Genomic DNA, 23,663 nt, shown 5'->3' with positions numbered 1-23,663 from the left:
AAATACAAGTGTTTTACATAATTTAAAAGCTTCTTGTTAATCCAACTGCGTTGTCAAATTTGAAAAAGGCTTTACGGAGAAAGCATACCATGTGATTATCTGAGGACAGCACCCCACATCAAAATACTTTTTCAACCAGCACAGGCGTCACAAAATCACAGACAGCAATTTAAAAAATCACTTACCTTTGAAGATCTTCCTCTGATTGCAATCCCAAGGGCCCCAGCTACACAATGAATGGTCGTTTTGTTCGATAATGTCCTTCATTATATCCCAAAAATATCAGTTTAGATGGCGCGCTTGATTCAGTAGGTCACTCGTTCAACATGCACACAAACGAATCTTAAAGGTTACCGGTAAAGTAAAGTCCAAAAAAGTCAAACGACGTTTCTAATTAATCTTCAGGTATTCTAATATGTAAATAAACAATAATATTTAAGACGGAGAATAGTGTGTTCAATAGCAAAGATAAATAAGAAGAGCGCACTCTCGTTGATGCGCGCAATGACTACTTTTCTAATGGGGGACATCTTGGAAAAACTACAAATACAAATGTTTCAAAAAACAAGCATGAAACCCTCCTAAAGACTGTTGACATCTAGTGGAAGCCATAGGAACTGCAACCTGGGTCCTATCTATTTGTATATCCCATAGGCAAGCATTGAAAAAACCGGTGACCTCAAATAATGAATATTCCAGATGGATTTTCCTCAAGGTTTTCGCCTGCCATATCAGTTCTTTTCTAGTCACATACATTATTTTAACAGTTTTAGAAACTTCAGAGTGTTTTCTATCCAATGCTATCAAGTATATGCATATCCTAGCTTCTGGGCAGTTTACTTTGGGCACGTCAGTCATCGGAAATTCCGGGCAATAACCAGTATGCTAAGAAAGTTAAATAAAGGTTAAACATTTTTTTTTTAAATACACTACGAATAGTGGTGAAATAAATGAATAAATTCTAAAGTTACAAATGTCCATGTTTTTGAAAGAATAGCACATTTTTTGTCCAATCAAAGTGATCAGAAATACAGTGTAGACATTGTTAATGTTGTAAATGACTATTGTAGCTGGAAACGGCTGAAGATCTCGTACAATGCTGTGTACTACTCTCTTCACAGAACAGCGCAAACAGTCTAACCAGAATAGTGTCTAGAAGGCCAGCATCCCGGAGTCGCCTCTTCACTGTTGACATTGAGACTGGTGTTTTGCGGGTACTATTTAATGAAGCTGCCAGTTGAGGACTTGTGAGACGTCTGTTTCTCAAACTAGACACTCTAAAATACTTGTCCTCTTGCCCAGTTGTGCACCGGGGCCTCCCACTCCTCTTTCTATTCTGGTTAGAGCCAGTTTGCACTGTTCTGTGAAGGGAGTAGTACACAGAACTGCACGAGATCTTCAGTTTCTTGGAAATTTCTCATATGGAATAGCCTTCATTTCTCAGAACAAGAATAGACTGATGACTTTCAGAAGAAAGGTCTTTGTTTTTGGCCATTTTGAGCCTGTAATCGAACCAACAAATGACTCAGATACTCAACTAGTCTAAAAAAGGAATGTTTTATTGCTTCTTTAATCAGCACCACAGTTTTCAGCTGTGCTAACATAATTGCAAAAGGGTTTTGTAATGATCAATTAGCCCTTTAAAATGATAAACTTGTATTAGCTAACACAACATGCATTTGGATCATAGGAGTGATGGTTGCTGATAATGTGCCTCTGTACACCTATGCAGATATTCCCTTTTTAAAAATGATCCGTTTCCAGCTACAAAAGTCATTTACAACATTAACAACATCTACACTGTATTAATGGTCAATTTGATGTAATTTTAATGGACAAAAAAACATACTTTTCTTTCAAAAACAAGGACATTTCCAAGTCACCCTAAACTTTCCAACGGTAGTGTATGTATTCATTTCAGTAATCTGTATGGGAAGGGGAATCAAACTATTCTAAAACTGGGTAGGAATCAAAAACTAATAAGAGGCAAAAGTCGTGAAAATTATGAGCTTCCTACACTCAACATCACAAGGGTGATAGTCATTACTTTAAACACACAAATTCTACTAAAATATTTCACCCTGAAACTGTATCACTGTGTGTGAAATCCATTAGACACATAAGACTATAAGTTGGTAATATGTGCAACGTTGGCAGGGTAGAATTAGAACATAGTGTTCCTTACAGGACATTCTGTCCCCACCCGGAGTGGAGAAACTGTTAGTCTTGCAGAAAATCATGAAACATGTTGTAGAATATGATAAACAATGTAAGTGTACAGTGGAACAATACAGCCATCCTAAAGCGGGGTGGGGTTCTCAACTGATATATAAAAGATGGGCTCTGAACTTGAGAGGGCAGAGCTCTCTGAATAAAGAACTGATCATTTGTATGCTGGGGCTCTGTTTATTAAAACTTAGAGCCTTACAACCTCTAGGATACAGATGGAGTTATACAATAGTTCAGTTAGAACATTGGGATAGAAATTCTCGTGACAAAGGGTTAGTAACTACACAGACTCATTTCATAGAACTTCAAAACACTGGCAGTTTGTCTATTCCACTTTTTTAGTCTACACTCTGATCACTCCAGATAGCCCAGTGAATAAAACAAATGCTGGCAATACTGTTGTCATCCATACAAGTCTTAGTAGCATGAAATAACATCTACAATGCATTCAAAAAGTATTCAGACCCCTTGACCTTTTCCACATTTTTTTTACATTAGTCTTATTCTAAAATTTATTAAATTGTTTTTTTTTCCCCTCATCAATCTACACACAATACCCCATAATGACATCACAATACCCCATAATGACAAAGCAAAAACAGTTTTTTAGAAATAACTGAAATATTACATTTACGTAAGTATTCAGACCCTTCACACAATAGTTAGTTGAAGCACCTCTGGCAGCAATTACAGCCTTGAGTCTGGTTGGGTATGAAGCTACAAGCTTGGCACACTTGTATTTGGGGAGTTTCTCCCATTCTTCTCTGCAGATCCTCTCAAGCTCTGCCAGGTTGGATGGAGAACGTCTCTGCAAAGCTATTTTCAGGTCTCTCCAGAGATGTTTGATCGGGTTCAAGTCCGGGCTCTAGCTGGGCCACTCAATGACATTCAGAAACGTGTACCGAAGCCACTCCCAAGTTGTCTTGGCCAAAGAGTTCAATCTTGGTTTCATCAGACCAGAGAATCTTGTTTCTCATGGTCAGAGTCCTTTAGGTGCCTTTTGGCAAACTCAAAGCGGACTGTCATGTGCCTTTTACTGATGAGTGGCTTCTGTCTGGGCACTCTACCATAAAGGCCTGATTAGTGGAGTGCTGCAGAGATGGTTGTCCTTCTGGAAGATTCTCTCATCTCCATAGAGGAACTCTGTAGCTCTGTCAGAGTGACCATCGGGTTCTTGGCCACCTCCCCGAACAAGGCCCTTCTCCCTCGATTGCTCAGTTTGGCCGGGTGGCCAGCTCTAGGAAGAGGCTTGGTGGTTCCAAACTTCTTCCATTGAAGAATGATGGAGGCCTCTGTGTTCTTGGGGACATTTAATGCAGCAGAAACGTTTCGGTATCGGTCCCCAGATCTGTGCCGACATAATCCTGTCTCTGAGCTCTACAGACAAATCCATCGACCTCATGGCTTGGTTTTTACTCTGACATGCACTGTCAACTGTGGGACCTGACATAGACAGGTGTGTGCCTGTCCAAATCATGTCCAATCAATTGAATTTACCACAGGTGGACTCCAATCAAGTTGTAGAAACATCTCAAGGATAATCTCATAGCAAAGGGTCTGAAAACTTAAAAACATAAATAAGCAATTGTATTTTTTTTTTACATTTGCAAGAATTTCTGAAAACCTGTTTTGGCTTTGTTATTATGGGGTATTGTGTGTAGATTGACGAGGAAAAACATGTAATCAATTTTAGAATAAGGCTGTAACGTACCAAAATGGGAGAAATGGGAAGGGGTCTGACAGTGCCCTCGGAAACCCTGGACCTTTTCCATGTTTTGTTATGTTACAGCCTTATTCCAAAATGAAATTAAAAAATATCCTCAGCAATCTACACACCCTCATAATGACAAAGCTAAAACAGGTTTAGAGATTTTTGCAAATTTATATATTAAAAAAAAAAAAAAGAAGAACAAGACAGACTCAAAATTGAGTTCAGATGCATCCTTTTTCCATTGATCATCCTTGAGATGTTTCTACAACTTGATCTATACAACATATGAAATATACACTACTATTCAAAAGTTTGGGGTCACTTAGAAATGTCCTTGTTTTAAAAGAAAAGCACATTGTTTGTCCATTAAAATAACATCAAATTGATCAGAAATACAGTGTAGACATTGTTATTGTTGTAAATGACTATTGTAGCTGGAAATGGCAGATATTTTATGGAATATCTACAAAGGTGTACAGAGGCCCATTATCAGCAACCATCACTCCTGTGATCCAATGGCATGTTGTGTTAGCTAATCCAAGTTTATCATTAAAAAACACTTTTGAAATTATGTTAGCACACCTGAAAAGTGTCCCAAACTCAACACCCCAGATGCTAATATATGCATATTATTATTAGCATTGGATAGAAAACACTCTGAAGTTTCTAAAACTGTTTGAATGATGTCTGTGAGTATAACATACCTCATATGGCAGGCAAAAACCTGAGAAGAAATCAAAACAGGAAGTGAAAAATTGATTTTCAAAACAGTGCCTATTGAATTCACAGTGAGATATGGATGAGGTTGCACTTCCTAGGGCTTCCACTAGATGTCCCCGTCTTTAGAAACTGATTTGAGGATTCTACTATAAAGGAGGGGCTCGAGAGCTCTTTGAGAAAGTGGTCTGGCAAAGAGCCCCGGTCTCATGACACTTGCTCCCGACAGAGTTAGCTCTCGTTACAATGCTTTTCTTCAGACAATGAAATTCTCCGGTTGGAAACTTATTGATGATTTATGTTAAAAACATCCTAAAGATTGATTGCATTCATCATTTGACTTGTTTCTACAGACTGTAACGGAAAAATGGCTGTGTTTTTTTGACTTGGCTATGACCTAACATAATCATATGTTGTGCTTTCGCTGTAAATCATTTTTTAAATCGGACACCATGGGTAGATTAAGTGACCCCAAACTTTTGAATTGAGCTCAGGTGCATCCTGTTTCCATTGATCATCATTGAGATGTTTCGACAACTTGATATATAAAAATATTAAATATATATGTATCAGATATAAATCATCAGGATGTGACAGTCCACTGGTTATGTTCAACACTTCTCCAATCGTTGCCTAGTTAAATAAAGGTTAATAATAATAGTCAGGCTCTCCATGCGCATTAGCTGCTACTTCTCTCAATCCCGTATTAAAAAGTCTCCCTGTGTGACATTCCTTGAGACCAACCAGAAATGTTTCCTTGGCCAAATATTCCCAGATTGTCATGAAAACAACATGTTCTCTCGTTTCTGCATCACCAAATGTTGTGAGACGACAAAAGAGTAGGCTAGGTGAGCATCAATCACTAGTTCGGTGCAGCAGACTGCAGGTGTGTAGTGCTGCAAGAGCGATGAGCCGCCACAATGGTGTTTTTTAGTAAAGTTAGATCAATGTCTTGGACGATCACCTAATGATTAATTAGTAGTCCACATCACCAAATATTATAGCATAACATTACTTTTACAACAAAAACAACACCAACTTTCTTAGGAGATTTTAGGATGGTTTGCTGAATCGTCCCAAACTCAACAGCGCCATGAGGCAGAATGTGCTTTGATTAAAACAAAATACAGGAAGTCTATGTAATTTAACACCATCTGCTCTAATTTGCTCACCAAACAGTAATCCAAGAAGATTTAAATGCATATTCCCATGAAACTGATTGAGATCAAACGATTGGCATGCAGACGCAGCTTGGTCATTTCACTGGTAAAACGTGAAGAATTATAATTCAATATTGACAGTGATGATGCCATGGCCTATTTTGAAATGAGGTATGCCTAACTTAGTGATTGAGGGTATTAAACATTTTCAACGTTCTTGAGACAATGTGTGGGCAAAGGCAGGCGTTACAAGTTTAAATAGTTTTTGCTTCGCTGTGAAGTCTTGAGTTGTTCAGGGATGTGTGATGTCAGAATTACAGAATTCAACCTAGCAATAGACTGGTCATAACTTATGGAGGTCTAATTTATGAAGATAACTTATAGATAGAACCAGCTCTTACCATGACTAACAGTTGTCCTAATGTTCTCCTCCTCTTCTTCATCTTTAATGTTGACATTCAGCTCCAGTGTTTGACTGCAGTCTTCCAGCTTCACTGATGCCATCTCTGGATCCTGCAGAGCAAACTGGTCTCCACTGTCACAATCAGGACCCAGTGACTGTAGGTTTCTACTCAGTGTGGAAGGAGAGTGGCAGGCTGGGTTTGTCCTCACTGTTGATGTTACCGGCCTCAGACTTAATCTGAGTCGGTCTGTAGTAATAAAGACAAACGGACACAAAAGTTATTTTCTTGACAGTTCTGGCACTTTATTCTGTAAAAATATTTTCTTGTTCAATTATCTCATTTCAGTAGATCAGGTAGCTAATCCTTGACAAAACATTCACTCACATTAGAAACATTTTAAATTGCACAACATAAGTGCACTTAATCTACAGTAGATTTCCTAAATTCACATAAATGCATAAATGACTCAAAAACCATTTAGTACAAGATCACAGTATGTTTCAGGCAGCACTATGTACTATTTTATGAATAACCTTGTCTTCACTGTATTATTTCACTCACAAAAACCAAATGTATTTCCCATTCACACCATATTAAGAATTATCAGGGGTCATACAGTGGCAAGTCAAATTCAAGGACTTTCAAGCACTAATATTTATTTACTTGAAGCCCTGTGTAAAAACCCTGAATTATAGATAAATATAGAAACAACTGAATGTGTCTGAATATTAGTACACATGTAAAGAACTGATAATCATTACATTCAGCTTCAAAACTGTAGAGCAACTGAAATGTTCTCTCTCTGATGAGGCACTACCTGCACTGAAGTCCGTTGATGCAGACCTCCTATGGTATCATGGAGGTCCGCAAACAAATGTTTAAGGTGCAGGTCTGTCTAATTCTGTACTAAGAAAATAAAACAAGAAATCCCTATTAACTTCTACCACACCCTCCCCTTCCCCAAAAACCCTCCACACCCCCCAATAAACTATATCAATAGATCCCTTTCTTTCAATATTAAAGTATCCTTTGTCACAGTGCATTTATGAACGCATGATTTCTGAACAGGCCTCGAAACCATGTCAGGACTAATAGAAAGACCAGTTCTAACAGTAGGTCCTCTTACTACGGGACCAACCATGGAAGCTCCATCAGTCTGACAGCAGGTCCTCTTACTACGGGACCAACCATGACACAGTAGGTCCTCTTACTACAGGACCAACCATGGAAGCTCCATCAGTCTGACAGTAGGTCCTCTTACTACACCAACCATGGAAGCTCCATCAGTCTGACAGTGAGTCCTCTTACTACAGGACCAACCATGGAAGCTCCATCAGTCTGACAGTAGGTCCTCTTACTACAGGACCAACCATGGAAGCTCCATCAGTCTGACAGTAGGTCCTCTTACTACGGGACCAACCATGGAAGCTCCATCAGTCTGACAGTAGGTCCTCTTACTACAGGACCAACCATGGAAGCTCCATCAGTCTGACAGTAGGTCCTCTTCCATCAGTCTGACTAGGTCCTCTTAGGACCAACCATGGAAGCTCCATCAGTCTGACAGCAGGTCCTCTTACTACGGGACCAACCATGGAAGCTCCATCAGTCTGACAGTAGGTCCTCTTACTACGGGACCAGCCATGGAAGCTCCATCAGTCTGACAGTAGGTCCTCTTACTATGGGACCAACCATGGAAGCTCCATCAGTCTGACAGCAGGTCCTCTTACTACGGGACCATCCATGGAAGCTCCATCAGTCTGACAGTAGGTCCTCTTACTACGGGACCAGCCATGGAAGCTCCATCGGTCTACACTGTAGTTCCAAAAGTCTGTCTTACAGCCTCTGCATATGATACGTCATGACAGATTCTATATATCTGAGCATCTCTCTGCACCTGGCATCCACCAAATGCTGCTCTGTGTCCTCCACACAATTGCAACACTTAACTGTCACATTGCTCCAACATTCACTGTAATCATGTTCCCCACCACACTTGGCACATCTTTTCACTCAACAGCTACATGTTCCATTCTTCGGCATTTAAAAACACTGTGATGATTCACCGTTGCTGCTCCAGTTTCAACTGTTCTTCTATGTAACCCAGACCTGTTCATCGGACGTGCTACCTGTCCCAGACCTGCTGTTTTCAACTCTCTAGAGACAGCAGGAGCAGAAGAGAATGATAGGCTATGATCAAGCCAACTGACATTTACTCCTGATGCTGACCTGCAATGAAACCACTGTGATTATTATTATTTGACCCTGCTGGTCAACTGACATTTCCACACAGCCAGAGGTCATTGCCTGGTTCTGACCTCTTCCACTGGCCTTTCTAGGGAGTTTTTCCTAGCCACTGTGCTTCAACACCTGCATGATTGCAGTTTGGGGTTTTATTGGGTTTCTGTACCACTTTGGTCATCTATGAATATAAATACATTTGATTGCAAAATCAGCCAGAAGAGGACTGGCCACCCTTCTCAAAGCCTGGTTCCTCTCTAATTTCTTCCTGGACTTTTCCAAGTTCTGGCCTTCTGGCCTTTTCAACCACTCTGTCTCCCTTCACATGGTCTTTAACAATATTTCCATGGACATAGATATTGGGACCTCAGCATTATTACTCCCTTCAATTTAGCATCAGCTCCAGGGTCATGGCTTCTGAGCTTCGTCCCATTATGATTTTCCAATTGAAGAATCTTCCCTTGCTGAACCTGACTTCAGCACAAGATATTAACAATCTACCAATTTCATCCATTTTTATTTCACCTTTATTTAACCAGGTAGGCTAGTTCAGAACAAGTTCTCATTTACACTTCCCTTGGAACCTGCCAGCCCAGTTTAACTTCACCTTTATTTTTATGGCCTTGGTTAATCAGGGTCATTTAATGAGGCCCTGTGGTCTCCTCAAACACCATCCCAACTTTCCACATTATTACACATCATTACTCTAGCTCCCTACCTTGGGCCTCTAGTTACTATACTACATGCGCCTCTGCTTCCAGTATCATTATATCTGTTCTTCCTATGTCTTTCCACTACAGACCATTCACATACTAGGCCCTCATCCTCCCACTCCATGTCATCAGTACTGTCCCCCACATTGATCGCATTCCAGCACAGCTGTTGCTTCACAAACTCTCTCTCCATTTCCATTGTTTCAGGGGTGTCAAACTCATTCCACTGAGGGCCGAGTCTCTGCGTTTTTTTTTTTTCGTTCAATGAAAACATAGACAATCAGTTGAGGTGAGTTCCTCACTAATTAGTGACCTCAATGCATTAATCAAGTACAAGGGTGGAGCGGAAACCCACAGACACTTGGTCATCCATGTAATGAGTTTTATACGTGCTCCGATTCATCCGCATTAATCGACGCCATTCCATGCAGTTGGCCTCTCTCTCTCCAAATGGTGAAGGATAACTTCAGCTAGTTTCCCTCTATTTTGACACTTCTTCACACACCCTCTTGTCGCCATTTCACCACGAGCAAACTTCAAGAAAAAGGACCAAAACCGTTGAAGAACGCCATTTGACGAGCCTTGTCCGAACCATCCAGATCTCGCGAGCTTACATGAACGAAAAAGTGTATGTAAACTCGCGAGATCAGGATGGTTCGGACGAGGCTATTTACCAGCTCATAAGCATCATTTTACACAAAACCAAGAACATGTAAAAACGAACTCAAAGTGGACTTTGACGAAATGATGTACATACACTCAAGACAAACCCAAAGTCTAGCTTAGTGACTTGAAAAATCGTTTTAAATCACGTTCTTCACTCACTCGGTTTGACCCCAAAATAACACATACAATTAAAACCTTTAACAAACGTGATAATACCTTGACGGATTTGTTACCTAGCATATTATATATTCTTTCGACATTAGAAACTTTAAACGTGCTATTTACATACCTACAATAATACATTTGAAACGGACACAACCACTATCGACATAACACAGTTCTGTTGTTTTCTTCCCGGCACTTCCTGTTCCCAAATGCGACAACGTCAACTTTTTCTCTGGTGTACTTACACAAATATAACGTGTCTGCCGCCACCTACTGTACGGTTAGTAAACTGTTAAAATAAATACATGTCAATCGCGGAAACAACGACTTTAAAGCAAAATACAAAAATAGATAAATAAAAACATCCCTCTCCTTCAGTCACAGTCCTATTCAAATCACATCCCTACAGTCTCATGGGCCTCGTAGGGAGGAACATCTTCTGTCAGTATTCCCTGCAATTAGTGGTGTAAAGTACTTAAGTACAAATATTTTAAGTACTGCATAAGGAGGTTTTGGGGTATCTGTACTTTACTTTTGATATTTTTGACAACTTCTACTTTTACTCCACTACATTCCTAAAGAAAAAAGAAAATAATGTACTTTCAACTCCAAACATTTCCCTGACACCCAAAAGTACTCGTTACATTTTTTAATGATTAGCAGGACAGGAAACAATTTCAATTCGCGCATCGTGCCAGAGTGCGCTTGGTCGTTCGTAAATTCAGAGCGTTGTCAGACTGTCAGTTCGTATCGCTCTCGGAGCGTTCAGAGCCACACTGGACGCTCTGGCGGAGGAGGAGGGTTGATTCAAGCGTTCTGACCTCACAACGGCAGTCAAGCATCCAAGATAACTGGTTAACATTGGCTAGCTTGCTAGCTACTTTCAGTACAAATGAGAGAACTCTGACCATTTTACTCGCCTTAGCAGAGCTGGTTAGGCTGCGTTCATGTTATCCAGAGCATTGGTGACTTTAACTGTGCTTCAGGCAACAATTTAATTACGCTTTTTTGCCGACGTTTCTGTCACCGGCCGTATTCACGGCTTGTTAAGCTTTGGTGGTTGATCAATTATTCTGTCCTCTGGCACTCAGACCAGAGTCCTCTGAAATCGGAGTATATAGCCAGAGCGAATTTAGAAACGCAGGCTATGTCTGAGTGTTGGAGTGTGCCCCTGACTATCCGAACATTTAAATTACAAGAAAATCGTTTATATAATGGCTTTGAAATTATTTTTACTTTTACCTTTGATACTACATTTATTTGTATATGTAACAGTATAACTTTAGACTGTCCCCTCGCCCATACTCGGGCGCAAACTAGGGACCCTCTGCACACATCAACAACAACAGTTACCCATCGCCCCACAAAAGCCGCAGCAGTACAGTTCATCTAATAGGATTGTAAGTATATGCATGTCCCTTAAGGTCCTTGTGTAATTGTAATGTGATATTGTACCCCCTAGCTCGATTGTCTATTGTTTATAATCTATGTATGCTTGTGTTCCCTCATGTGCTTTATGTATTGATTTGATATAAAAAAATAATAATAAAAAATAAAATAAAAATGTCGTAGTGGGGAACAGGAAATTCCGGGTCGAAACGACAGAACTGTGTTGTTTTGTCGATAGTGGTTGTGTCCGTTTCAAATGTATCATTGTAGGTATGTAATAGCATGTTTAAACTTGCTAATGTTGAGAGAATATATAATACGATAGGTAAAAAATCAGTCAAGGTATTATCACGTTTGGTAAAGGTTTTAATTGTATGTGTTATTTTGGGGTCAAACTGAGTGAGTGAAGAACGTGTAAAAAAATATTTTACAAGTCGCATAACTAGACTTTGGGTTTATCTGAGTGTATGTACATAATTTCGTGAAAGTCATTTCATAAAGATTCCACTTATTTGAGGTCGTTTGTACATGTTCTTGGTTTTGTGTAAAATGTTGTTTATGAGCTGTTAAATAGCCTCGTCCGAACCATCCTGTTCTCGCGAGTTTACATACACTGTTTCGTTAATGTAAGCTCGCGAGATCAGGATGGTTCAGACGAGGCATGTCAAATGGCGGCTTCAACGGTTTCCGTCGTCTTTCAAGGAGTTTGCTCGTGGTGAAATGGCGACATGAGGCTGTGTGATGGAGTGTCAAAATAGAGGGAAGCTAACTGAAGTTATCCTTCACCATTTGGTGAGAGAGGCCAACTGCATGGAATGGCGTCGATTAATGCGGATGAATCGGTGCACGTGTCAAACTCATTCCATGGAGGACCAAGTGCCTGCTTGTTTTAGCTCCGTATTGATTAATGAATTAAGGTCACTATTTAGAAAGAAACTCCCCTCATCTGATTGTCTAGGTTTTAATTGAAAGGAAAAAAGGAACACCTGATGAGAATTGGCCCTCAATGGAATTTTTATTTTATTTTATTTCACCTTTATTTAACCAGGTAGGCTAGTTGAGAACAAGTTCTCATTTGCAACTGCGACCTGGCCAAGATAAAGCATAGCAGTGTGAACAGACAACACAGAGTTACACATGGAGTAAACAATTAACAAGTCAATAACACAGTAGAAAAAAAGGGGGAGTCTATATACAATGTGTGCAAAAGGCATGAGGAGGTAGGCGAATAATACAATTATGCAGATTAACACTGGGGTGATAAATGATCAGATGGTCATGTACAGGTAGAGATATTGGTGTGCAAAAGAGCAGAAAAGTAAATAAATAAATTTAAAAAACAGTATGGGAATGAGGTAGGTGAAAATGGGTGGGCTATTTACCAATAGACTATGTACAGCTGCAGCGATCGGTTAGCTGCTCGGATAGCTGATGTTTGAAGTTGGTGAGGGAGATAAAAGTCTCCAACTTCAGCGATTTTTGCAGTTCGTTCCAGTCACAGGCAGCAGAGTACTGGAACGAAGGCGGCCAAATGAGGTGTTGGCTTTAGGAATGATCAGTGAGATACACCTGCTGGAGCGTGTGCTACGGATGGGTGTTGCCATCGTGACCAGTGAACTGAGATAAGGCGGAGCTTTACCTAGCATGGACTTGTAGATGACCTGGAGCCAGTGGGTCTGGCGACGAATATGTAGCGAGGGCCAGCCGACTAGAGCATACAAGTCGCAGTGGTGGGTGGTATAAGGTGCTTTGGTGACAAAACGGATGGCACTATGATAGACTGCATCCAGTTTGCTGAGTAGAGTGTTGGAAGCCATTTTGTAGATGACATCGCCGAAATCGAGGATCGGTAGGATAGTCAGTTTTACTAGGGTAAGCTTGGCGGCGTGAGTGAAGGAGGCTTTGTTGCGGAATAGAAAGCAGACTCTTGATTTGATTTTCGATTGGAGATGTTTGATGTGAGTCTGGAAGGAGAGTTTGCAGTCTAGCCAGACACCTAGGTACTTATAGATGTCCACATATTCAAGGTCGGAACCATCCAGGGTGGTGATGCTAGTCGGGCATGCGGGTGCAGGCAGCGATCGGTTGAAAAGCATGCATTTGGTTTTACTCGCGTTTAAGAGCAGTTGGAGGCCACGGAAGGAGTGCTGTATGGCATTGAAGCTCGTTTGGAGGTTAGATAGCACAGTGTCCAATGACGGGCCGAAAGTATATAGAATGGTGTCGTTTGCGTAGAGGTGGATCAGGGAATCGCCCGCAGCAAGAGCAACATCATTGATATATACAGAGAAAAGAGTCGGCCCGAGAATTGAACCCTGTGGCACCCCCATAGAGACTGCCAGAGGACCGGACAGCATGCCCTCCGATTTGACACACTGAACTCTGTCTGCAAAGTAATTGGTGAACCAGGCAAGGCAGTCATCCGAGAAACCGAGGCTATTGAGTCTGCCGATAAGAATATGATGATTGACAGAGTCGAAAGCCTTGGCGAGGTCGATGAAGACGGCTGCACAGTACTGTCTTTTATCGATGGCGGTTATGATATCGTTTAGTACCTTGAGCGTGGCTGAGGTGCACCCGTGACCGGCTCGGAAACCAGATTGCACAGCGGAGAAGGTACGGTGGGATTCGAGATGGTCAGTGACCTGTTTGTTGACTTGGCTTTCGAAGACCTTAGATAGGCAGGGCAGGATGGATATAGGTCTATAGCAGTTAGGGTCCAGGGTGTCTCCCCCTTTGAAGAGGGGGATGACTGCGGCAGCTTTCCAATCCTTGGGGATCTCAGACGATATGAAAGAGAGGTTGAACAGGATGGTAATAGGGGTTGCGACAATGGCGGCAGATAGTTTCAGAAATAGAGGGTCCAGATTGTCAAGCCCAGCTGATTTGTACGGGTCTAGGTTTTGCAGCTCTTTCAGAACATCTGCTATCTGGATTTGGGTAAAGGAGAACCTGGAGAGGCTTGGGCGAGGAGCTGCGGGGGGGGCGAAGCTGTTGGCCGAGGTTGGAGTAGCCAGGCGGAAGGCATGGCCAGCCGTTGAGAAGTGCTTATTGAAGCTTTCAATAATCATGGATTTATCGGTGGAGACCGTGCAGTGGGCAGCTGGGAGGAGGTGCTCTTGTTCTCCATGGACTTCACAGTGTCCCAGAACTTTTTGGAGTTGGAGCTACAGGATGCAAACTTCTGCCTGAAGAAGCTGGCCTTAGCTTTCCTGACTGACTGCGTGTATTGGTTCCTGACTTCCCTGAACAGTTGCATATCACGGGGGCTATTCGATGCTATTGCAGTCCGCCACAGGATGTTTTTGTGCTGGTCGAGGGCAGTCAGGTCTGGAGTGAACCAAGGGCTGTATCTGTTCTTGGTTCTGCATTTTTGAACGGAGCATGCTTATCTAAAATGGTGAGGAAGTTACTTTTAAAGAATGACCAGGCATCCTCAACTGACGGGATGAGGTCAATGTCCTTCCAGGATACCCGGGCCAGGTCGATTAGAAAGGCCTGCTCACAGAAGTGTTTTAGGGAGCGTTTGACAGTGATGAGGGGTGGCCGTTTGACTGCGGCTCCGTGGCGGATACAGGCAATGAGGCAGTGATCGCTGAGATCCTGGTTGAAGACAGGGGAGGTGTATTTGGAGGGCCAGTTGGTCAAGATGACGTCTATGAGGGTGCCCTTGTTTACAGAGTTAGGGTTGTACCTGGTGGGTTCCTTGATGATTTGAGTGAGATTGAGGGCATCTAGCTTACATTGTAGGACTGCCGGGGTGTTAAGCATATCCCAGTTTAGGTCACCTAACAGAACAAACTCTGAAGCTAGATGGGGGGCGATCAATTCACAAATGGTGTCCAGGGCACAGCTGGGGAGCTGAGGGTGGCCGGTAGCAGGCGGCAACAGTGAGAGACTTATTTCTGGAGAGGGTAATTTTCAAAATTAGTAGTTCGAACTGTTTGGGTATGGACCTGGAAAGTATGACATTACTTTGCAGGCTATCTCTGCAGTAGACTGCAACTCCGCCCCCTTTGGTAGTTCTATCTTGACGGAAGATGTTATAGTTGGGTATGGAAATCTCTGAATTTTTGGTGGCCTTCCTGAGCCAGGAAGTGCACAGACAGGGGTATGGTGGGGTGCGGGTACAGCGGAGGTAAGCCCAGGCACTGGGTGATGATGAGACAGGTAGTATCTCTGGACATGCTGGTTGTAATGGGTGAGGTCACCGCATGTGTGGGAGGTGGGACAAAGGAGGTAACAGGGGTATGCAGAGTGGGTCTAGGGGCTCCATTGTGAACTAAAACAATGATAACTAACCTGAACAACAGTATACAAGGCATATTGACATCTGAGAGAGACATACAGCGAGGCATACAGTAATCACAGGAGTTGAATTTGGAAAGCTAGCTAAAAACAGTAGGCGAGGCTAATCCGCTAGCACAACAAACAGCAGGTAAAATGGCGTTGACTAGGCAACGAGGCCGACAGGTAAGACAAACAAGCAGAAAGGAGTACCGTGATTAATGGACAGTCCAGCGTGCGTCAGCTATGTAGCCAAGAGATCAGTGTCCAGGGGGCAGCGGTGGATGGGCAGGGGGGCTGGGCTGGCGAGTGTTATCCAGGTTTTTTTAAAAACGAACAATGACTAACTAGCTTGTAGCTAGTTAGCTGGTTAGCGTCTGGAGGTTCTTGAGTGTTTGAATGAGTTTTGCACCAATGAAACAATGGAAATGGAGAGTTTGAGAAGCAACAGCTGTGCTGGAATGCGATCAATGTGGGGACAGTTGTGATGATATGGAGCAGGAGGATGAGGGCCTAGTATGTGAATGTTCTGTAGTGGAAAGACATAGGAAGAACAGAGATAATGATACTGGAAGCAGGGGTGCATGTAGTATAGTAACTAGAGGCCCAAGGTAGGGAGCTAGAGTAATAATGTGGAAAGTTGGGATGGTGTTTGAGGAGACCACAGGGCCTCATTTACACCCTGATTAACCAAGGCCATAAAAAGAGGTGAAGTTAAACTGGGCCGCATCTGTGTAAATGAGAACTTGTTCTGAACTAGCCAACCTGGTTAAATAAAGGTGAAATAAAATATTGAAAGTGGTAGATTGTTAATATCTTGTACTAGTCAGGTTCAGCAAGGGAAGATTCTTCAAATGGGAAATCATAATGGGACGAAGCTCAGAAGCCATGACCCTGGAGCTGATGCTACATTGAAGGGAGTAATAATCTCTGCGGTCCCAATATCTATGGATGATATTGTTAAAGAACATGTGAAGGGAGACAGAGTGGTTGAAGCCTAAAGGTTGATCAGTAGGAAAGAGGGTTAAAGAAGTCACAAAGTGCTGTACAGAAACGCAGCCTAAAACAACAAATAGGAAGCAATTCAGGTGTTGAAGCACAGTGGCTAGGAAAAACTCCCTAGAAAGGCCAGAACCAAGGAAGAAACCTAGAGAGGAGCCAGGCTTTGAGGGGTGGCCAGTCCTCTTCTGGCTGTGCTGGATGGAGATATTCATAGATGACCAAGAGGGTCAAATAATAATAATCACAGTGGATGTCGAGGGTGCAACAGGTCAGCACCTCAGGAGTAAATGTCAGTTGGCTTTTCATTGCCGATCATTGAGAGTTTCTCTTCCGCTCCTGCTGTCTCTAGAGAGTTGGAAACAGCAGGTCTGGGACAGGTAGCACGTCTGGTGAACAGGTCAGGGTTCCATGACAGCAGGCAGAACAGTTGAAACTGGATCAGCAACGGTGAATCATCACAGTATTTTTAAGTGCCAAAGAATGGGACATGTAGCTGTTGAGTGAAAAGATGTGCCAAGTGTGGTGGGGAACTTGATTACGCTGAATGTTGGAGCAATGTGACAGTTAAGTGTTGCATTTGGTGGATGCCAGGTGCAGAGAGATGCTCAGAGATATATAATCTGTCTTGATGTATCATATGCAGAGGCTGTAAGACAGACTGGTGGAACTACAGTGCAGACTGATGGAGCTTCCATGGCTGGTCCCGTAATAAGAGGACCTACTGTCAGACTGATGGAGCTTCCATGGCTGGTCCCGTAGTAAGAGGACCTACTGTCAGAACTGGTCTTTCTACTAGTCCTGACATGGTTTCGAGGCCTGTTCAGAAATCTTGTGCCCATAAATATGCTGTGACTAAGGATTCTTTAATAGTGAATACAATTTACTTCATAGCATTCATTGGTAAGCTTATTAACATCTTGGATTGTGTAAAGCAGAAATATCTTGTAAACTGCAGCAGAGTTGTTTGGGGTAACAGATGTTACTGTCGGTATGGTTTTTAATAAGCTGGAAAACCTGGGGGTGGATTGTCTCAGCATGATATAGACCCCAATGTTTGTAAACACAGAAAGGGATCCATTGATATAGTATATTGATACCATAGGAGGTCTGCATCAACGGACTTCAGTGCAGGTAGTGCCTCATCAGAGAGAGAACATTTCAGTTGCTCTACAGTTTTGAAGCTGAATGTAATGATTATCAGTTATTTACATGTGTACTAATATTCAGACACATTCAGTTGTTTCTATATTTATCTACAATTCAGGGTTTTCACACGGTGCTTCAAGTAAATAAATATTAGTGCCTGAAAAAGTCCTTGAATTTGACTTGCCACTGTACGACCCCATATAATTCTTAATATGGTGTGAACGGGAAATACATTTGGTTTTTGTGAGTGAAATAATACAGTGAAGACAAGGTTATTCATAAAATAGTACATAGTGCTGCCTGAAACATACTGTGATCTTGTACTAAATGGTTTTTGAGTCATTTATGCATTTATGTGAATTTAGGAAATCTACTATAGATTAAGTGCACTTATGTTGTGCAATTTAAAATGTGTACTTTGTGTCTAATGTGATCTAATGTTTTGTCAAGGATTATCTACCTGATCTACTGAAATGAGATAATTGAACAAGAAAAAATAGAAAATATTTTTGCAGAATAAAGTGCCAGAACTGTCAAGAAAATAACTTTTGTGTCCGTTTGTCTTTATTACTACAGACCGACTCAGATTAAGTCTGAGGCCGTTAACATCAACAGTGAGGACAAACCCAGCCCGCCACTTTCCTTCCACACTGAGTAGAAACCTACAGTCACTGGGTCCTGATTGTGACAGTGGAGCCCAGTTTGCACTGCAGGATCCAGAGATGGCATCAGTGAAGCTGGAAGACTGCAGTCAAACACTGGAGCTGAATGTCAACATTAAAGATGAAGAAGTGGAGGAGAAGATTAGGACAACTGTTTGTCATGGTAAGAGCTGGTTCTATCTATAAATTATCTTATTAAATTAGACCTCCATAAGTTATGACCAGTCTATTGCTAGGTTGAATTCTGTAATTCTGACATCACACATCCCTGAACAACTCAAGACTTCACAGCAAAGCAAAAACAATTTAAACTTGTAACTCCTGTCTTTGCCCACACATTGTCTCAAGAACGTTGAAAATGTTTAATACCCTCAATCACCAAGTATAATTCTTCACGTTTTACCAGTGAAATGACCAAGCTGCGTCTGCATCCCAATAGTTTGATCTCAATCAATTCCATGGGAATATGCATTTAAATCTTCTTGAATTACTACTATTACATTCTACCTCATGGCGCTGTTGAGTTCGGGACGATTCAGCAAACCATCCTAAAATCTCGTAGGATATTAGTTTTTTTTGTTTGTTGTAACAGTAATGTTATGCTATAATATTTGGTGATGTGGACTACTAATTAATCATTAGGTGATCGTCCAAGTCATTGATCTAACTTTACTAAACAAACACCATTGTGGCGGCTCATCACTCTTGCAGCACTACACCCCTGCAGTCTGCTGCACCGAACTAGTGATTGATGCTCACCTAGCCTACTCTTTTGTCTCACACAACATTTGGTGACATAGAAACAAGAGAACATGTTTGGCTGTTATGAAAATCTGGGAATATTTGGCCAAGGAAACATTTCTGGTTGGTGTCAAGGAATGTCACACAGGGAGACTTTTTAAAACAGGATTGAGTGAAGTATTTCAACGATTTTACTGAGTTACAGTTCATATAAGGGGCGGCAGGTAGCCTAGTGGTTAGAGCGTTGGGCCAGTAACCTAAAGGTTGCTGGATGGAATCCCTGAGCTGACAAGGTAAAAATCTGTCGTTCTGCCCCTGATCAAGGCAGTTAACCCACTGTTACCCCGGAAGGCCGCCATTGTTAGTAAGAATTGTTCTGAACTGACTTGTCTAGTTAAATAAAGGTTCAAGTAAAGGGCAACCTTTCGGTTACTAGTCCAATGCTCTAACCACTAAGCTACCTGTCACCCGTTACAGCCAGAGAGACAACACTCTGAGCCTGGTTCCTCTCAGTTTCTTCCTAGGTTCCTGCTTTATAGGGAGTTTTTTTGTGGCCACTGAGCTTCTACACCTGCATTGCTTGCTCTTTGGTGGATTTTAGGCTGGGTTTCTGTTAAGCACTTTGTGACTGGGTTTCTGTTAAGCACTGTGACAACTACTGATGTAAAAAGGTCTTCATAAAATACATTTGACTGACATGAAAATCACACCAACTGACTGGTTCTTTTGATGTTCACACAGGATACCATGTTGAGACATTCTCTCCACTCAGAGATCAACAGCAGGAAGATCACAGAGCAAAGAGGTCTCATCACTGCCCACATTGTGAATATATTTTCCCATTTCTATCAAAGCTAAAAATACACCTAAAAATACACACAGGGGAGAAGCCTTACTCCTGCTCTGACTGTGGGGAGAGATTCTCTCAAAAGACCAACTTAAAAGCACACCTACAAATACATACAGGAGAGAAGCCTTACTCCTGCTCTGACTGTGGAACCTAAAATACATACAGGAGAGAAGCCTTACTCCTGCTCTGACTGTTTTCTCCCGATCGGATAACTTAAAATCACATGAACGTATACATACAGGAGAGATGCCATACTCCTGCTCTGACTGTGGAAAATTCTTCAAAACATCAACTGGGCTAACTGTTCATCAGAAAGCACACACAATAGAGAAGCCTTACTTCTGCTCTGACTGTGTAAAGTGCTTCAAAACATCAACTGAGCTAAAAGTTCATCAGAGAACACATACAGGAGAAAAGCCTTACTCCTGTTCTGACTGTGTAAAGTGCTTCAAAACATCAACTGAGCTAAAACTTCACCAGAGAACACACACAGGAGAGAAGCCATTCATCTGCTCTGACTGTGGGGTGAGTTTCTCTCGACTGGATACCTTAAAAACACACCAACGTATCCATACAGGAGAAAAGCCTTACTACTGCCCTGACTGTGGGGAGAGATTCTCTCAAAAGACCAACTTAAAAGCACACCAACTAATACATACAGGAGAGAAGCCTTACTCCTGCTCTGTATGTGTAAAATGCTTCAAAACATCAACTGAGCTAAAAGTACATCAGAGAACACACACAGGAGAGAAGCCTTACTTCTGCTCTGACTGTGGGAAGAGTTTCTCTCACCAGAGCAACTTAAAAACACCAACGTATACATTAACTTCATGTGGGTACCTGGGACGGTTGCATCGCACCTGGTCAACATCCGGTGAAATTGCAGAGTGACCAATTCAAATGTAATTACTATAAATATTTACATTTCATGAAATCACAAGTGTAATACATCAACATAAAGCTTGACTTGTTGTTAATCCAGCCGCCATGTCAGTTTTCAAAAAGGCTTTAAGGCGAAAGCAAACCATGCGATTATCTGAGGACGGCGCTCAGCACACAAAACATTACATACAGTTACCAGCCAAGTAGACTAGTCACGAAAGTCAGAAATATGATGATCTTCATATGGTTGCACTCACAAGATTCCCAGTTACACAATAAATGTTCATTTTGTTCGATAAAGTCCCTCTTTATATCTTGAAACCTCCATTTTGTTGGCACATTTTGTTCTGTAATCCAACGGCCCCAATGCGGTCACAAGAGGCAGACCAATTCCAAATAGTATCCGTAAAGTTTGTAGAAACATGTAAAACAATGTTTATAATCAATCCTCAGGTTGTTTTTAGCCTAAATAATCGATAATATTTAAACTGGCAACAGCGTCGTCAATATAAAAGAAAAACAAGAAAGTGCGCTCTGCAGGACCCAGCTCTGGGGACATCCCACTATCCACTGACTCAATGTGGTCATTCTCCCTCATTTTTCAGAATACAAGCCTGAAATAATGTCTAAAGACTGTTCATAACTAGTGGAAGCCATAGGGAACAGAATCTGGGTCCGATCCCTTTAAATGGTGGATAGGCTTTCATTGGAAAAACAGCCATTTCAAAATAATGGCACTTCCTCAATGGATTTTCCTCAAGTTTTTGCCTGCCTTTTCAGTTCTGTTATACTCACAGACAATATTTTTTAAGTTTTAGAAACTTTGGAGTGTTGTCTTTCCAATTCTACTAATTGTATGCATTTCCTAGCTTCTGGTCCTGAGTAGCAGGCAGTTTACTTTGGGAACGCTTTTAATCCGGAGGTGAAAATAGTTACCCCTAGCCTAGTGAGGTCAAGGAGAAAAGCCTCATCGGTTCTCTGACCAGCTAAGAATAAAGTCACTCCATCACTTAATTCTCATCTCATAAAAGAAGTTGTAATTGGATCAAATGAAGAAAGCGTAGAACACTGTAATCCTATTGGTTCTCACTGTGAGAGAACTGTGCAGAGGAAAGGGAGCGTTGTAGAATTTTAGCCTCTCTTTACTTTTACCAATCAGTGTGCACCTTGTCAGAGTGTTTGAATCTCATCATGGAGGACTTTAGCATTTTAGCTAATTACCAACTTGGCAACTACTTACTACTTTTTAGCTATTACTTAGCATGTTAGCTACCCATTCTCCTAAACCCATTTAACTCTATCTTAACTTCATGCGACGAGCAATCCCGGATCCGGGATCCTATTTATAGCCTCAAGCTCATTAGCATAACGCAACGTTAACTATTTATGAAAATCGCAAAGGAAATGAAATAAATATGCTAGCTCTCAAGCTTAGCCTTTTCTTAACAACACTGTCATCTCAGATTTTCAAAATATGCTTTTCAACCATAGCAAAACAAGCATTTGTTTAAGAGTATTGATAGCTAGCGTAGCATTTAGCGTAGCATTTAGCGGACAACATTTTCCCAAAAACCAGAAAAGCATTCAAATAAAATAATTTACCTTTGAAGAACTTCGGATGTTTTCAATGAGGAGACTCTCAGTTCAGTTTTTCCTGAAAGATTCTTTGTGTAGGAGAAAAATGCTCCGTTTTGTACATCACTTTTGGCTACCAAAAAAAAACGAAAATTCAGTCACCAAAACGCCAAACTTTTTTCCAAATTAACTCCATAATATCGACTGAAACATGGCAAACGTTGTTTAGAATCAATCCTCAAGGTGGTTTTCACATATCTCTTCATTGATATATCGTTCGTGGAAGTCTGCTTTCTTCTCTGAATTAAATGGAAAACTACTTGCAGCTGAGGTTTACGCACCAATTTCGACGCAGGACACCGGGCGGACACCTGGTAAATGTGGTCTTATGGTCAATCTTCCAATGATATGCCTACAAATACGTCACAATGCTGCAGACACCTTGGGGAAACTGCAGAAATTGTGGGCTCTCTCCTTGCGCATTCACAGCCATATAAGGAGACATTGGAAAACAGAGCTTCAAAAATGTTGCTCATTTCCTGTTTGAAGTTTCATCTTGGTTTCGCCTGTAGCATCAGTTCTGTGGCACTCACAGATAATATCTTTGCAGTTTTGGAAACGTCAGAGTGTTTTCTTTCCAAAGCTGTCAATTATATGCATAGTCGAGCGTCTTTTCGTGACAAAATATCTTGTTTAAAACGGGAACGTTTTTTTTATCCAAAAATGAAATACTGCCCCTAGAGTTCAAAGAGGTTAAACCCCTCACCCCTAACCAAGCTAACGTCAGCAACAACAAATTGGAATTCGTAACATATCTTACATATTACAAGTTCGTAACATATTCTATGAATAGCAATGCGTAAAATAACATACGAATTGTAATTCTTAACATACGATACGTCCTGCAAGTTGTATTATACTGAACAACAATCTAAACGTAACAATTTCAAAGATTTACAGTTTGTATAAGGAAATCAGTCAATTGAAATAAATGAGGCCCTAATCTATGTTAGGTTACATTACATTGGACCTCCAATATAAACTAAACGTGTAAAGTGTTGGTTTCATGAGCTGAAATAAAAAGATCCAGCACAAAAAGCTAATGTCTCTCAAATGTTGTGCACAA

At 41.4% G+C, this 23,663-nt stretch overlaps 1 protein-coding gene and 1 long non-coding RNA gene across 2 annotated transcripts in view; one reads left to right on the top strand and one right to left on the bottom strand.

Annotated features, from left to right (window-relative positions):
• LOC135568436 (zinc finger protein 585A-like) overlaps positions 1 to 23,663 on the bottom strand; it is a 39,305-nt gene that overhangs the window by 5,468 nt on the left and 10,174 nt on the right. The window lies entirely within an intron of this gene.
• Positions 11,403 to 20,221, top strand: LOC135568438 (uncharacterized). Its single transcript, XR_010462619.1, has 3 exons — positions 11,403 to 12,184; positions 18,404 to 18,652; positions 19,972 to 20,221. It is a non-coding gene; the product is annotated as an uncharacterized LOC135568438 (long non-coding RNA).

The sequence above is a fragment of the Oncorhynchus nerka genome, unplaced genomic scaffold (genome assembly GCF_034236695.1).
Source record: "Oncorhynchus nerka isolate Pitt River unplaced genomic scaffold, Oner_Uvic_2.0 unplaced_scaffold_1601, whole genome shotgun sequence".
NCBI lineage: Eukaryota > Metazoa > Chordata > Actinopteri > Salmoniformes > Salmonidae > Oncorhynchus > Oncorhynchus nerka.
This window is presented reverse-complemented; position numbering and strand designations above follow the sequence as displayed.